General features: G+C 39.7%; 1 long non-coding RNA gene across 1 annotated transcript in view; it reads left to right on the plus strand.

Annotated features, from left to right (window-relative positions):
- Nucleotides 1-14497, plus strand: part of LOC149123412 (uncharacterized) — a 734608-nt gene that overhangs the window by 190451 nt on the left and 529660 nt on the right. The window lies entirely within an intron of this gene.

A 14497-nucleotide genomic window follows, 5' to 3' on the forward strand; every position in this document is an offset into this window, starting at 1 on the left:
CCGAGAGAAAGGTCTTCCTTCTGTTGGTTCATTCCCCAAATGGCCGCTATGGCCGGCGCTGTGCCAATCCGAAGCCAGGAGCCAGGTACTTCTTCCTGGTCTCCCATGCGGGTGCAAGGGCCCAAGCACTTGGACCATCCTCCACTGCCCTCCCAGGCCACAGCAGAGAGCTGGACTGGAAGAGGAGCAACCGGGATTAGAACCCGGTGCCCATATGGGATGCCAGCATCGCAGGGGGAGGATTAACCAAGTGAGCCACGGCGCCGGCCCCACACACAGTTGTTTTATCTTTAAATCATATGGCTAGCTATTCCATAATTGATAATTTGTATTGAAAATCAAGATAATGTGGATTCTCTAGTACACTGTATCAGCTGATTATTGCCATGATAATGCTCATACATCCACAGTCAGTACACTTATACAAGTCCAAATTGGCTCTCTTCTGTGTGTATCTCATTCTCTTCATGGGAGCAGTGGATTGAGTAGAGTGTGTTATGGAAACGAACAAATGTTTTTCAAGTTTCTGCTTATATCAATTCACCAAATATCACAAAACCAATCATATGGCTCAGATCAGTGTCAAGGAGTGTAGCTAAGAGCATGAATACAGGGAGAGATAAACATTTGGACTAACTAAAACAATTTACCATGTATGCATAATTTTAAATTCATTAATAGAAGCAATGGATTAGCTGAATATAAATTAATGCAAATGTATTTTAACAGCATAAATATGAATTAATATTGACATAAATTAGTTATAAAAGAAAATAATATTAATATAAATTATAATATTATATTGCTCATTCTAGGGAAAGAAAAATGAGAAATATACATAATCATTTATCAAAAGTTTAAAATACACATGCTGAAACAGTAGCATTTAATTTTTTTTGATTTTTTATAGATTTATTTATTTATTTATTTATTTAAAGTGCATGGTCCCAGAGACAGGGAGTTCTTCCATCCCTCGTTCACTCCCTAAACGGCCCCAGCAGAAGGGCCTGGGCCAGGTTGAAGCCAGGAAAGCGAACCTCCCTCCTGGTCTCCCATGTGAGTGGCAGGAACCCTAGCTGGAGCCATTATCTTCTGCCATCTCCAGTGCACCAGCAGGATGCTGGATGGGAAGCATCCAGCCTTTAGTAAGCATACTACAATGGTTCTCTATAGTGCTACAAAATAGTGAACTCTTTTCATATTTCTTTCTTTAGATTTATTTTTAATCCAGAGGACAGATTTAGAGAAAGAGAGAAAGAGACAGACAGGCAGACAGAGATCTCCCACACACTGGTTCACACCTCAAATACCCACAATGGTCAAGGCTGGGTCAGGACAAAGCCAGAAGTCAAGGACTCTGACTGGTGGCAGTGATCCAATTATTTGAGTCATCACTACTCCCTCTTGCGGTGCCCATTAACAGGAAGCCGGAATTGGGGGCAGAGGCAGGACTCCAATCCAGGCACTCAAATATGGAACACAGGTGTCCTATGTGGCATCTGTACTATGACAAATGCCTAACCTTCATATTTCTTAACTCATCTAATCCTCATAAGGATGCTCCGTGAGTACCAAGATAGGTCATAGACTTGGAAGCCAAGATTCTGAAAGCATAAATGATTGACCACAGGTTATCCAATCTCCTCAGGATTGAAAGGCTCAGCCAAAATCTTTTGACTTAAAGAAACAGACTTATTTGGCCCCAATACCAGAAATTCTAACTAAGTAGGACTGCATGTAATGGTTAGTTTTATGCGGCAACTTGATCAGACAAGGGGTGTTCAGATTAAACATTATTTCTAGGTGATTGTGAGCGTATTTTTAGATCAGCATTTTAATTGGGAACTCAGTAAATCAGAGTCCTCTCCAAGTAGGAATCATCCAATCCTTTGAGGCCTGAATAGAACCACAGAAATACCCATTCACCCCTGTTTTCTTTTTCTCTCCTTTCCTTCCTTCCTTCCTTCCTTCCTTCCTTCCTTCCTTCCTTCCTTCCTTCCTTCCTTCCTTCCTTCCTTCCTTTCTTTCTTTCTTTCTTTCTTTCTTTTGGCAGAGACAGCCAGTCAGAGATCTTCTATACACTTCTTCACTCCTCAAAAACCTAAAACAGACAAGACTAGGCCAGGGAGCTGAAATCAGGAGCCAGGAATGCAATGCAGGTTTTCAACATGGGTGGGCAGCAGCTCAAATACTTGAGCCATCACTGTTGCTTCCCAGGGTCTGCATTAGCATGGAGCTGGATTCAGGAGCCAGAGCTGGGAATCAAATCCAAGCACTCTGAAGAGGAATGCAGGGATCTTAACCAATAGGATAAATGCCCAACCCTGGTTCTTTTATGTTTTTTCACTGCTTGAGCTGCCATCGCTCTCATCTTAAGTTCTCTAGCACTCAGAATGTAATTCATACCATCCACCCCTCTGCTCCTGAGGCCTGTGGACCCAGACCAAGCTATAGCACTACTCTCTTGGGTCTCCAGTTGCAGGCAGGAGATGGTAGGACTTCTCAACTTCTGTACTTACATAAACCAACTGCTCCTAATGAATCTACATGTCTATCTATCTACATATACTTATTTCCTATTGCCTGTTTCTATTTTTCTAGAGAACCTTGACTAACACACAGCGATTGTTTCCAGACATCTATATTTTTGCAAAACTTTCTCCTTAGGGATTTTTATGTACTCCAAGAGTCAAGAACTCTTGACCCAGACATGCTTTCATCACAAAGATACAAATTTATTTGTGAGAGATTAGACATATTTTTTCAGTTTTTCCCATTTTTCCATTTTCTGTCTTTTATATCCATCCAGTTGGCTAGGTATTCCAACTCTACAAGTCAGCTCCTTTTGCTAGTTCTCCCTATTTCTCTCTTGACCTAAAGTTTAGTTCATTGTCCCCACCCACTTGCTTCCTAGAGAATTAGGCAAAACTGTTTATAAAAAGGAATAGGGAAGAGTCATTGCTCTCTCTCATGTCAAGCAAAATAAAATATTCAAGGACTTTTAGTTAGATCACACTGAGAATTTCATATTTTTTATTTTTTTAAAGATTTATTTTATTTATTTGAAAGACAGAGTTATAGAGAGAGGTAGAGACAGATAGAGGGGTCTTCCATCTGCTGGTTTACTCCCCAGATGGCCACAACAGCCGGAGCTGCACCAATCCAAAGCCAGGAGCCAGGAGCTTCCTCCGGGTCTCCCACATGGGTGCAGGGGCCCAAGGACTGCTTTCGCAGGCCATAGCAGAGAGCTGGATTGGAAGAGGAGCAGCCGGGACTAGAACTGGTGCCCATATGGGATGCCTGCGCTGCAGGCCAGGGCTTTAACCCGCTGCGCCACAGTACCAACCCCAAATTCATACTATTAAAAGCATGCTCACATTTTGCATTTTGTCCCTTATATTAACAAATATAATAGCATGATGACAAGGGAAGATGGCTCAACTGTAAGCCTGGAGAACTAAGTTATGGTCTTAGCTTTGCCCATAACCAATTGAGTAACTTGGAAAAAGTATAGTGCTCATAATTTGGCCTTTTTCCAAATAACCACTAATAGATGTGCAGTCAGTCTTGCTCTAAGGTTTGTTTAGAAACATGAATTTGTGTCAATGTGATTAATATACTATTGAATAAGCTGAGCATGGCATGAATTGTGTGTATGGATAACATATGTAGGGTTTCATCTTTAAGAAGTGCTATGTGCATACAAAAACACCAGCCCAGCTGGACTAAACTGTGTAAGAATAGATGAAATCCATACAAGAATATACCTCAAGTATCTGTTGGCTCTAGCAGCTCACTGCAATTGATAGGGGCCACAATCATCCACATCCAATATGACAACTTGCTGATTTCAAGTAACTTTTCTACCCTTCAGAACACAACAGCACCCCTATCCAGAAGCATTTTATTTTTTAAATAAATCACTACATTAACCCCAATTTTCAGTGATACTAAACTAGTATTTCTGGGCCTTTCAGACTTAGTTAATAACACTTCACCTTACAAAGGTTGCGGAAATAGCCACATACCAGGAGTGCTTCTATGAGCTATGAGGATGTGTGCGGAGCTCTGCCTGTCCTCCTGCACTATTATTTCACAAACCCTTTAGTTAGTCATGCTTTAGAAATCAACCAATGTGATGTCAACAGGGAACTTGGTACTTGCCTTCAGTCTCACTCATATTGAAAACAAAACAGTCTCCATAGAATGCCATAGTACCCCTTTCAAATAGTTTGACTCGGTTCTTTTTAAAATGAAGAATGTGGTTTAAATGAGCTCCACAACTTTCCAAAATTGGGTGTTATAACTGTAGTCACTTAGGTCTTGATATTAATATTGACAATGCTGAGATTTTAAGTTTTCTGAGGGGCCAGCGCTGTGGCGCAGCAGGTTAACACCCTGAAGTGCCAGCATCACGTGTGGGTGCTGGTTCTAGTCCCGGCTGCTCCTCTTACAATCAAGCTCTCTGCTATGGCCTGGGAAAGCAATAGGAGATGACCCAAGTCCTTGGGCCCCTGCACCCATGTGAGAGACCCAGAAGAAGCTCCTGGCTCCTGGCTTCAGATCAGTGCAGTTCCAGCCGTTGTGGCCAATTGGGGAGTGAACCAGTGGATGGAAGACCTCTCTCTCTTTCTCTGCCCCTCCTCTCTCTGTGTAACTCAGATTGTCAAATAAATAAATAAATATTTTTTAAAAAATAAAGTTTTCTGAAAAATTTCAGTAGCACTGGGGTTACACCCCAATGTATTCTGTAAAATAACAAAAGAAAAAAAAGCAAGCCTTTATCCCATGCTATTATTTAGTGAGTCAGTCACATATAGCAAAGGTGCTAGAAATCTCTATAGCTAAAAGGAGCTTAATGGTTAAAACATCCCAGGGGATATAGAAACAGGTACAGAATCATTGCAAAGAGTGACACATGAAGACTGAGATTATTAACTTAGTTTCTGAAGATTATTATAAGATTGAAGTTAAATTACCACACTAATCCTTACTAGAACCTCCAAGGAAAAGAATTCTGTGTGTGTGTGTGTGTGTGTATATATATATATATATATATATATATATATGACACAGTGAGAAAAACAGTGAAACAGACAGAGAAAGAACGAGTGAGCACTCACTCAAATGCCCACCATGGCCAGTGGCAGGCCAGGCCAAAGCCAGAAAATGGGACTCAATCCAGGTATCCCTGGTGTTTTTCAGGACCCCAATCATTTGAGCCATCACCTCCTGTTTCTTGGCATCTACATTATCAGGAAGCTGGAGTCCAGAGCCAGGGTAGATACTGAACCCCGATATTCTGATATGAAATGTGGGAGTCTTCACCAGTGTCTTAATAGGTAAACCAAATGCCCCAAAGTTCTCAGTGCCAATGCAGATATACAGTATGACTCAAATGGTTCATTAGTCTTGGTTCTCTATAGTGTTTTTTTCTATAAAATGGTCCACCTAAAATTGCCCTAACTTCCTGTGCTGGAGTGAGGATTGTTCGTTTCACAGCTACGAAGCCCTTGGGAGATGTGAATTATGGTACTAGAGTTATAGGACAGTAGAGGGAGACACCAAGAGATGAGCACTTCGAATCGGTGGACCACAGAGCAACTTGGGCTGTGTAGGCTACCAAGGACGTCTCTGGCAGGGGGCAAAAAGAGTCATTCTTTGCCTGAGTTTTGACTCGTTGATCATCAGAAAGTTCTACAAAATGGAGGAAGAAGACTACTACTCCACGATTTATTAAAGAAATTATGCTTTGTCAGCACAGTATAAGAATATATGAATGGCCATTTTTCCTCTCCATAGGCAAAAATAATGAAAGAGATCTCTTAGATGTATGTAAGGAGATGGTTTACATAAAATTCTGTTCACCTTAGCAATATTTTTGCGTCTTTTACGAACATACTCCAAGCATCTGCACACTTTTATTTCTGAATGTCATGTGGTTTTAGTTACTTAGCAAGATATTGAATAATTTTAGTCCTCAGAACACAGGAAATAATTTATAATGATATGGCATTTAGATCATGTCCTTGCATTTAAGTGCCTTCTTTTTATTGGTAAGGTCTGTTAGTGAAAGAATAATAACGGCTTCATATTTAGATTTTCTAGATAGTTCCATCATCTTTACTGGATACATCTTATATGTTATATAACTAAAATTATTCACAAATACCCAATAGGCAAGATCTTAATAGTGGTGAACATAACACAGTGTGATAATGGTACGTCCATAAGTAACTTTGGGCCTCAAAGTTTTTTTATTCAAGCATTTGATGGTTTACATTTTAGTAGGAAAAACTTCCTTAGACAGTTATACTGCCACCATGGCAAAAGATACTTTACTCATCTCTACAAAACTATCATTAAATAAGTAAGCATGCTCTTTAGGAAATACACATTTTATTATATTTTTAAACTAATAATTACTGCATACTAATTCTCACAGTGATTTTCAACACACTATGACCTTTGATCCCCAGATTCTGTCAATTTGTCAATCAGGAAAAACATCAATCAATGATGCTTGTCTGTTTATCTTTTCTCTGTGGACATTTATTTACCCCTCTTGATTTCTTTTACTCATTATGATAACTATCAAAACATTTTTTAAATGAGAAGGTAGTTGAAGCACTTGCTGAAAGTTAAAAACAGTCAATAATATGGGGATAAATAGAATAACATATCTTGAGGTTTGTCTTAGGGAATTCAAAAATTGGTCTTTTTGTATAAGTGATCTTTCCCTACTGAAATTGTGCTCCAGCCATTATGTGCTTCCTCATGATGGCTCTCTACTGCACTCTACAAAGTCCTTGCCCAGCTCTGTCAGTTACACATTATTCTTCACATTCAATTAGTGCTGTGGGAATTTTATTAAATAAGTCATCTGACTTTAGAGGACACAAAGAAACAGAAGCAAATGAGACCTGGCAGTCTACCTTCACCATAGATATGGTACTCAATTTAGTTGAATAACTGGAATTGACTTAGTTATTGCATAATTATTTTCTAATTTATTTTTCATGAATCCAACTTCATTGTGGAAGTAGTCCTTTCATTCAACAAACGAATATGTATAATACTCTGAAGATCATTGTAGACGTTAGAATTACAAAGATGAATTAGGCTAAATCTCTCCTTCAAGGAGTTCAATTTGAAGAGAAACTTGAGGACCGGATTTCATTACCATGTAGTAGGTAAACAACAGAATCAGACACAGGGTGTTATGGGAAAGTAGAAGAAAGGAGCTTATGTTAGGATGGGAGGTCAAGCAGGGCTTCCTTAAAAAACAGAACTTGAGTTGATTCTTAAAGAGTATGTGCAATTGATTCAACAAGAACAAAGAGGAAAGAGCAGACCAGGTAACATGAGAATGGCATGGCATGAGAGTGAGGGAGGGAAGGGATTATAAATAGGTCATTTAAACCAGACCATAAGTTCAGTGCAAGCAGTGAAAGGAGATAGAGCCAGAGAGATGACCACATCTTGTTTCTTTTTTTTTTTAACTTTTTTTTTTTTTTTTGAAAGGCAGAGTTAGACAGTAAGAGAGAGAGAGAGACAGAGAGAAAGGTCTTCCTTTTCCGTTGGTTCACCCCCCAAATGGCCGCTATGGCTGGCGCACCACGCTGATCCGAAGCCAGGAGCCAGGTGCTTCTCCTGGTTTCCCGTGTGGGTGCAAGGCCCAATCTCTTGGGCCATCCTCCACTGCACTCCTGGGCCACAGCAGAGAGCTGGACAGGAAGAGGAGCAACTGGGACAGAATCCAGCGCCCCAACCAGGACTAGAACCCAGGGTGCCGGCGCCGCAGGCGGAGGATTAGCCTAGTGAGCCGTGGCGCCGGCCCACATCTTGTTTCTTGGTACAAGAGGAAATATAGTCATCGTGTTTGGAGTGTTCTCAGCTAGTCTCATCTGCCTAGGTTGCTCTGACTTCTTTAGCGTTATTTTCTGATTCCTTTACGAAAAGTTACAAAGCTATTACTGCATGACGCTTCTGAATCTTTTCTACGATATATTTTTCATTGCAGAGGAGTTTGGTTCTTCCCATTTGAAACCAGCCCAGGAGCATGGCTTTATTCAGGGAACATCTTCCTAATTCTATTACATACAATCTAGTCAATTTGTTCCTGTAACCAGATAACTGTTCTGAGGTAATTCACACAATTGATTTCTGCTCTCAGATGAAATCCCAATACTAGTAATTTGTGAATGCATTTGTGAACAAAAGTTAAAATATGTACATAGATATTTACACTCACATCACCTCCTACTCTCTCCACTTCCCTCCCCTCCCTATTGTACTATCCACAGAAAGTTCAATGCAGAGAGAGTCATTGGAGTGTTATTAATTAATATAGAATATTAGAAACAGGATGATGGTTGAATATATTCCAATAAACTCATATTTATAAACTTATAAACTCATATTTAATTGACATATTTGTAAACCAATGAAGTCATATTTAATAAACATATTTATAAAGTCATCTCATATTTAATAAACATATAAATCAAGTTTTACAATATTGTACAGACATGAAAATTTCCTTAAGTGTGTATTTGATTGAACAACTTATGCTACAAGTTCTCAAAGTATCACACATACACACACCATTATATATGCACAAAGTAGAAAACTGGAAAGTAGGAAGATATTTTCTTAGTTTGTACATAAACTCTCTGAATGATTGTATTACTGGCATTTTGGCATTCTATTTGTACTTTTCTTTACTTTGCAATTTTTTACAATGAGCATACAGTATGTTTATTTGCTTAAATTTATAAAATTATTACAAAAACCTCAAAAAGTTATAGACAATAATTAATGTCCAGAAAAACCAAAGGATATGATCAATGCTGAATAAATGATATAATCATGGATTATAGCAGCATCATTTTATAATCCCAGACTCCTAAACTCAAGGCAATTTCCCTTTTTATAACCTATACCCTCCCTTTTCACTACAAACATTTTATTCTTTTATCATGATTTATCTTCCCCGTCTTTTCATAAGGCAGCTATAGATGGAGAGGAAATTGCTTCACACTCACCCTCTGGTCATAGAAGAATATCTTCATGTATTTTTCTGGCAGGACAATTATTTCAAGCTATCTTCTCTTCTCAAGCCAAATTTTTAAGGTGCCTTGGAGATTTACTTAGATCTTAGCATACAGTATAGCATAGGTAAATTTCTAATAGATCAATAAAATTATTTCAAGTTTTAATAAAAGGTTACCAGATTTTTAATAGGGTGTCTTCAATCCAAATGAAATGTAAGTCATTTAAATGTGTGCTTCAATTTGTTCTCCTTTCAAAAGGCATGGCTGTGCTGACATAATTAGTTGAAATAACAGATTTAATAGTCACAGTGGTATTTTTTTGCCATTCAACATTGAAGCCAATAACAATTTAGTTTGGCTTTATACTGAAAAAAAACAACACATTCTTGGAGCATTTTCCTAAGAATAAGTACCTCTGGGCTATAAACTTTGGAACCTAACAAGTGACATTTAGTCCTGGAACTGCACCGCAAGACGAGAGTAGACGTGCCACAGAAGGTAGCTGGAGTGGGATCTTGATTTTTCCCTGCAATGAAGTGGCGGAAGCACCCAACCTAGTGCTCTTTGTTTGATGACATTGTTTCTGCTTGCCCGTGTCCATTCTTGATGCCCTCTGAGGCCACTCTTAGCCGGGGGCCAGCTCTTTCTGTTCTCAGTACTCTCTCTGTTCTAACATTGTTTCCTCAAATGACCTTGTCTCTTGCCATTCATAGAACTGAATGGAACAGTGGTCATCTAACCAATGCTTCTCAATGCATTTCCGTTTGTGCCCCTTCTAATAAACATGACTGACATGCCACTTTTCTTTTGGGAACTCTGCCAAGATGCCTTACCTCCCATCAATAAGATCAGTGCTGACTACTGGAATTTTGTTCCATTTAAATGTATTTTTATACATATTCTCTGAAATTCGGACATACTCTTAAATCTTCCTCTAAAATAATTTCTCATCATCAAGGAATATAAATTATTGATCTAATCTAGTTCATTAATTTTACAAACTAAAAGATAAAATTGGCCTAAGCTTTTAATTTACCCATGATTAAGCCCTTAATTATGATAGGTATAAAACTGGAATCTGAGTTTGCTTATTCTCACAGTGGTTCTCTAGAACAGAGCTGGGTGAGGAAGCCAGGCTTCTGCTCCCAGCTCAATTTCACTGGGCTATTCTTGAATTTTGGCTCCAACTTTTATATCTTAATCACTCTACAGCTTTTAGTGATCACAGAAATTGACCAAGTACCTGTAATGATCTCCAAACTGGGGGGATGGTAATTGATTAGGAAATTCAGCAGTGATTAGACACCATTGAAGTAAGCCCTCACTTCATTGAACATCTTGTATTTGATTAGCTCCTGGAAATACAAACCCTACAGCAGCTAGCATTTAAAAGAAATACCTGAAAATTATTCCCCAACATCTACAAATGTCTTTTTCATATGATGACACATAAAACAAGGCCAATGTTTCTTTCTGTCTTTCTAATTTCCATACACTGGGAGAAGTAAGCATATCTAGTATGTTAAGGAGTCAGTTGGTTGTTCTACTTTATTCTCAGTTCCAGCCATCTTTTCATCCGTAAAACGGGGGAGCTGACGCAACTGATCACAAAGGCGCTTACGAATTCCAACAGTCACTCTGTAGGTGCATGTTCTGAACAAGCCCTGCTGGCTTGATGACCTTAACCCATATTATTGCTGACCTGGTGGAAGTACTTGCCACAATAAGCCCCTGTTAACCAACATTATAAAGTAACTCAATAAACTAGAGATTTGTTTACCTTGAGAATCAAGTTACAACATCCCCACATCGTGTATTTCTCTATATAGTGGGAAGAACAGGTAGCATAGGCGTATTTCTAGATTTTATTCTAGGATGACACTTTTAAAAAAGATTTATGTATTTTTTTTGAAAGGCAGAGTGGGAGGGAGAGAGAGAGAGGGAGAGAGAGAGAGAGAATCTTATATATGCTGGGTCACTCCCCAAATGACCATAAGAGCTGGGGCTGGATCAATCAAATTTATCATTTGCCAGGAGCCAGTAACTCCACCCAGGTTTTCCATCTGTGGTACTTGAGCCATCATCTGCTGCTTTCCAGGCTCATTAGGTGGGAGCTGGATTGGAAGCTGAGTAGCCAGAACTGGAACCGGTACTTCAATATGGGATATGGACGTCCCAAGCAGCAGCTTAATTAAGGCATTAGTTCCCAATGCCTGAACAGTGATACTTCCTAAATCATATGTTTTCCATTATTTAGCCAAAGATCCCCAGGGCAATTAATTGTAGCCAAAGCCGTTTCACCAAAAAATAAAGTGAGAGATTTGTGCCCATTCTCCATAGAACTTAAGATAGAGTGAAGGATTCTAGTTTACTCATCTCTCTGCTTGATAACATATCCTCCCAGTGCCTCACACTCACTAGTTCATCATTGCTAGACAAGATGATACAGTGAATGATTACAATGACCTGGAAAGTCGACACAAGTTTCCTTTCAAAACCCCTCACATCAATAACAGTTCTAGTGGAGAAGGGGGGGAAATAATCATGGCATCGGTTTAAAATAGATGGTATGGTTGTCATCAGGGTAGCCCACTCTGTGACAGTCATCAGTGATCCTCACCTCCTGGTATCCATACCCCTAATTAATCCTCTCCCCTTGGTTGTGGGCTGGATTTTTTTTTTACTTCTAATGAAGGGAATACAGAGGAAGTAATGAGGTTTTACTTGCAAAATTAGGTCACAAAAAGATTGTGCTTTCTACCATTTCAGGTGCTGATCCCCCCCCCCCCCCCCCCGTGTATGTGTGTGTAGGAGGGGTGGGTCTGGGAGACCTTGTACTGGAAGAAGCAAGGTATTATTTTAGAAGAGGCCCTATGGAAAAGCCAAATGTATCCAGGAGCTGATAAGTCCAGCAATAGCTAACAAGGACCTCCAACCGGCACCAGCCAAGTGAGTGATCTAGGAAGCAGCTCCTCCCACTGTTGGATCTTCAGATAACTGCAACCCAGAGATCCCCTTGATCACTGCATTGTGACTAAGTCAGAGTCATCCTGTTAAATGGATCCTGGATTCCTGACTCGCAGAACCTCTGTGATAACAATGTTTTAAGTTGCTAATTTTGGGGTAATTTGTTATGCAGTAATAGGTAACTAATGCCACCAAAATGATCAGTTTGATTCCTCAGACTTACTGGGAGAGGTGTAGTTTGCTACTATAAGAACTCTTCCTTCATGCCCTCATCTTTGCCATCTTCCTTTCAGCAACACTGGAGTTCCTCGAATGGCTCACAGCTGTCCAGAAGCATTTCTTCTGGGGGCACACCCTGGCACCATCTGCCCGCGGGGAGTCAGCCAGCCCATTGTCAGCAGCAGTAACCCAAATCCCATCTAAAGTATTTTCACATTCTCAACTCATGTTCAAGCAGAGCTTCTGCAGCTCCTTTTTGGCAAATGATTCTCCTACTGCTTCTTCAGTCAAACAATTGCATTTTCTGACCCTTGCCTGGGGTGTGCCACACTGTGCCAGCGTTCCTCCTTGCTCTTCTGAAACCGGTGTTCTCTCGGAAAGAAATACCACATGTTTTCATTTCAACTCCATGTGGATGTCTGTCTGAGAGAATCCCTGTGTTTTCAAGTTTCCCCAGGTGAAAGGAACGCAGGGGTTCATTATAATTACTAGTATTTTAGTTTCTTTTTTCAGAGGAGGGTAGTCTGAGATACTGGTCTTATCCCTTTTATTAGTTCCTGGCTTCTAAAATTGTATCCACATGAACAAAATTATGGCTCACTTCCCCATTTGTCAGCACTTTAAAAACAGAGGAATGCTTCATTCCTTGTTAAAACCGTACAAAAGGAAAAGAAAATGATAAAATAATTTCTCAGAAATGCAATCCCACAGGGACCCAGAATAGGCAAACTGCACATGTTCAGAGCATAGTCAAAGAAGGACCAATGATTAGAGCTCGAGAAGGAGCCAAACAAATTTGAGCATTAGATCAGGCTGAGAAGTGGAGTTATGCTAAATCATATTCTACAGTATCCAATAAGTTGGTACACTCACCTATGAGCACTTTTGCACATTTTTTTCTTGTTCTGTGGGCAGATGCCACATAGTAAAAGCCTTTTTTTAAAGATTTATTTTATTTATTTGAAAGTCAGAGTTATAGGGTGACAGAGAAAGAGAGAGAGAGAGAGAGAGAGAGAGAGAGAGAGACAGGTCTTCCATCTCCTAGTTTACTCCTCCAAATGGCTGCAATGGCTGGGGCTGGGCCAGGCATTACAGGCAGCAGCTTAACCCGCTAAGCCACAACAAGAGCCCCAAGTAAAAACTTTTATAAGAGGTCATGTGTGAAAGTAAGAACACTGAAATTTGGACTCAGATAGCTAGGCAAATGGTTCATCTGCATTGAAGAAAGAAATTTAATGATGAAGAATATGAGGGAGAAAGGGAGGGAGAGAGGACTCTATGCTTATTCACCTAGTTGTACCTAGCGTGGGATGATATTCACTCAATATTTTTATCTTCTGTATTACATAATGTTTTCTCAGAAAGAACATGTTTCCATTATCTTCAATAGATTGGTCTGGCTAAGAATAGAGGGCACAAGAAAGATATGGCAGGATAAAACTCTATGAGAGCAGTTGTTGCTGCAACTGGTATGGTCATCTGGCCTTAATAGTGGTTCTGGTGCCTAGGAAATCAAATTGGGAAAACTTAAGGCCCACCACCATGGGCACTGAGATGATAATTCAGCTTTTCCACATGTGGCTTTGTCCGCATGCTATCACAGAAATAGTCTTGAGAGAGAAGGAGGGACTTACATTAATAAAATAATGTTTTGATGAACTCTCCATCTCTAAAATTAGAATGAATCCATTTAAATTCTCCCACCTCTTCCTGGAATCTGATAAGAATCCTAAAAGCAGTCAGATAATTTGCTCTTATGTACTCTGCCCCCCTTTATCAGTCATGGGAGTGATGGTGGGAAGGAGTGCCAAGCTGAAGAGAAATCCAACTGGCCACACTAGGCACAATGGCCCTGAATGGATTTAGTAGGACAAGAAACAGTAACTTCACAGTCAGATTGTAGATTCTGTTTTTCTTCCTGTCAATGCTACTTTTGGGACACTGCAGGGTTCTCGAGTGGCAGGATTTTATACCCCTCTCCAACTATAATTTGAACCTAAACAATAAGGTTAAGTAGAGTCAGCATGATATAAAAGAAAGAGCACTGAATTATGAGTATATGGAACTGTTTCTGTCTCAGCTCTACACCTGCAATAGGCTACTCTGGGTTTCTGAACATCAATATTGCAATATAAAATGCAACAATCTTAAATATTTGCCTGTGTGTTTCAGAGTTAGTATGAACATTAATGTAGACGGGCTTGGAGAACCAAGAAGCATTTTGTATGATTGTGTGATTGTGGTTGTTTAGCCAT

This window comes from Oryctolagus cuniculus, chromosome 11 (genome assembly GCF_051225735.1).
Source record: "Oryctolagus cuniculus isolate XC-2025 breed Fujian yellow rabbit chromosome 11, ASM5122573v1, whole genome shotgun sequence".
Taxonomy (NCBI): Eukaryota; Metazoa; Chordata; class Mammalia; order Lagomorpha; family Leporidae; genus Oryctolagus; species Oryctolagus cuniculus.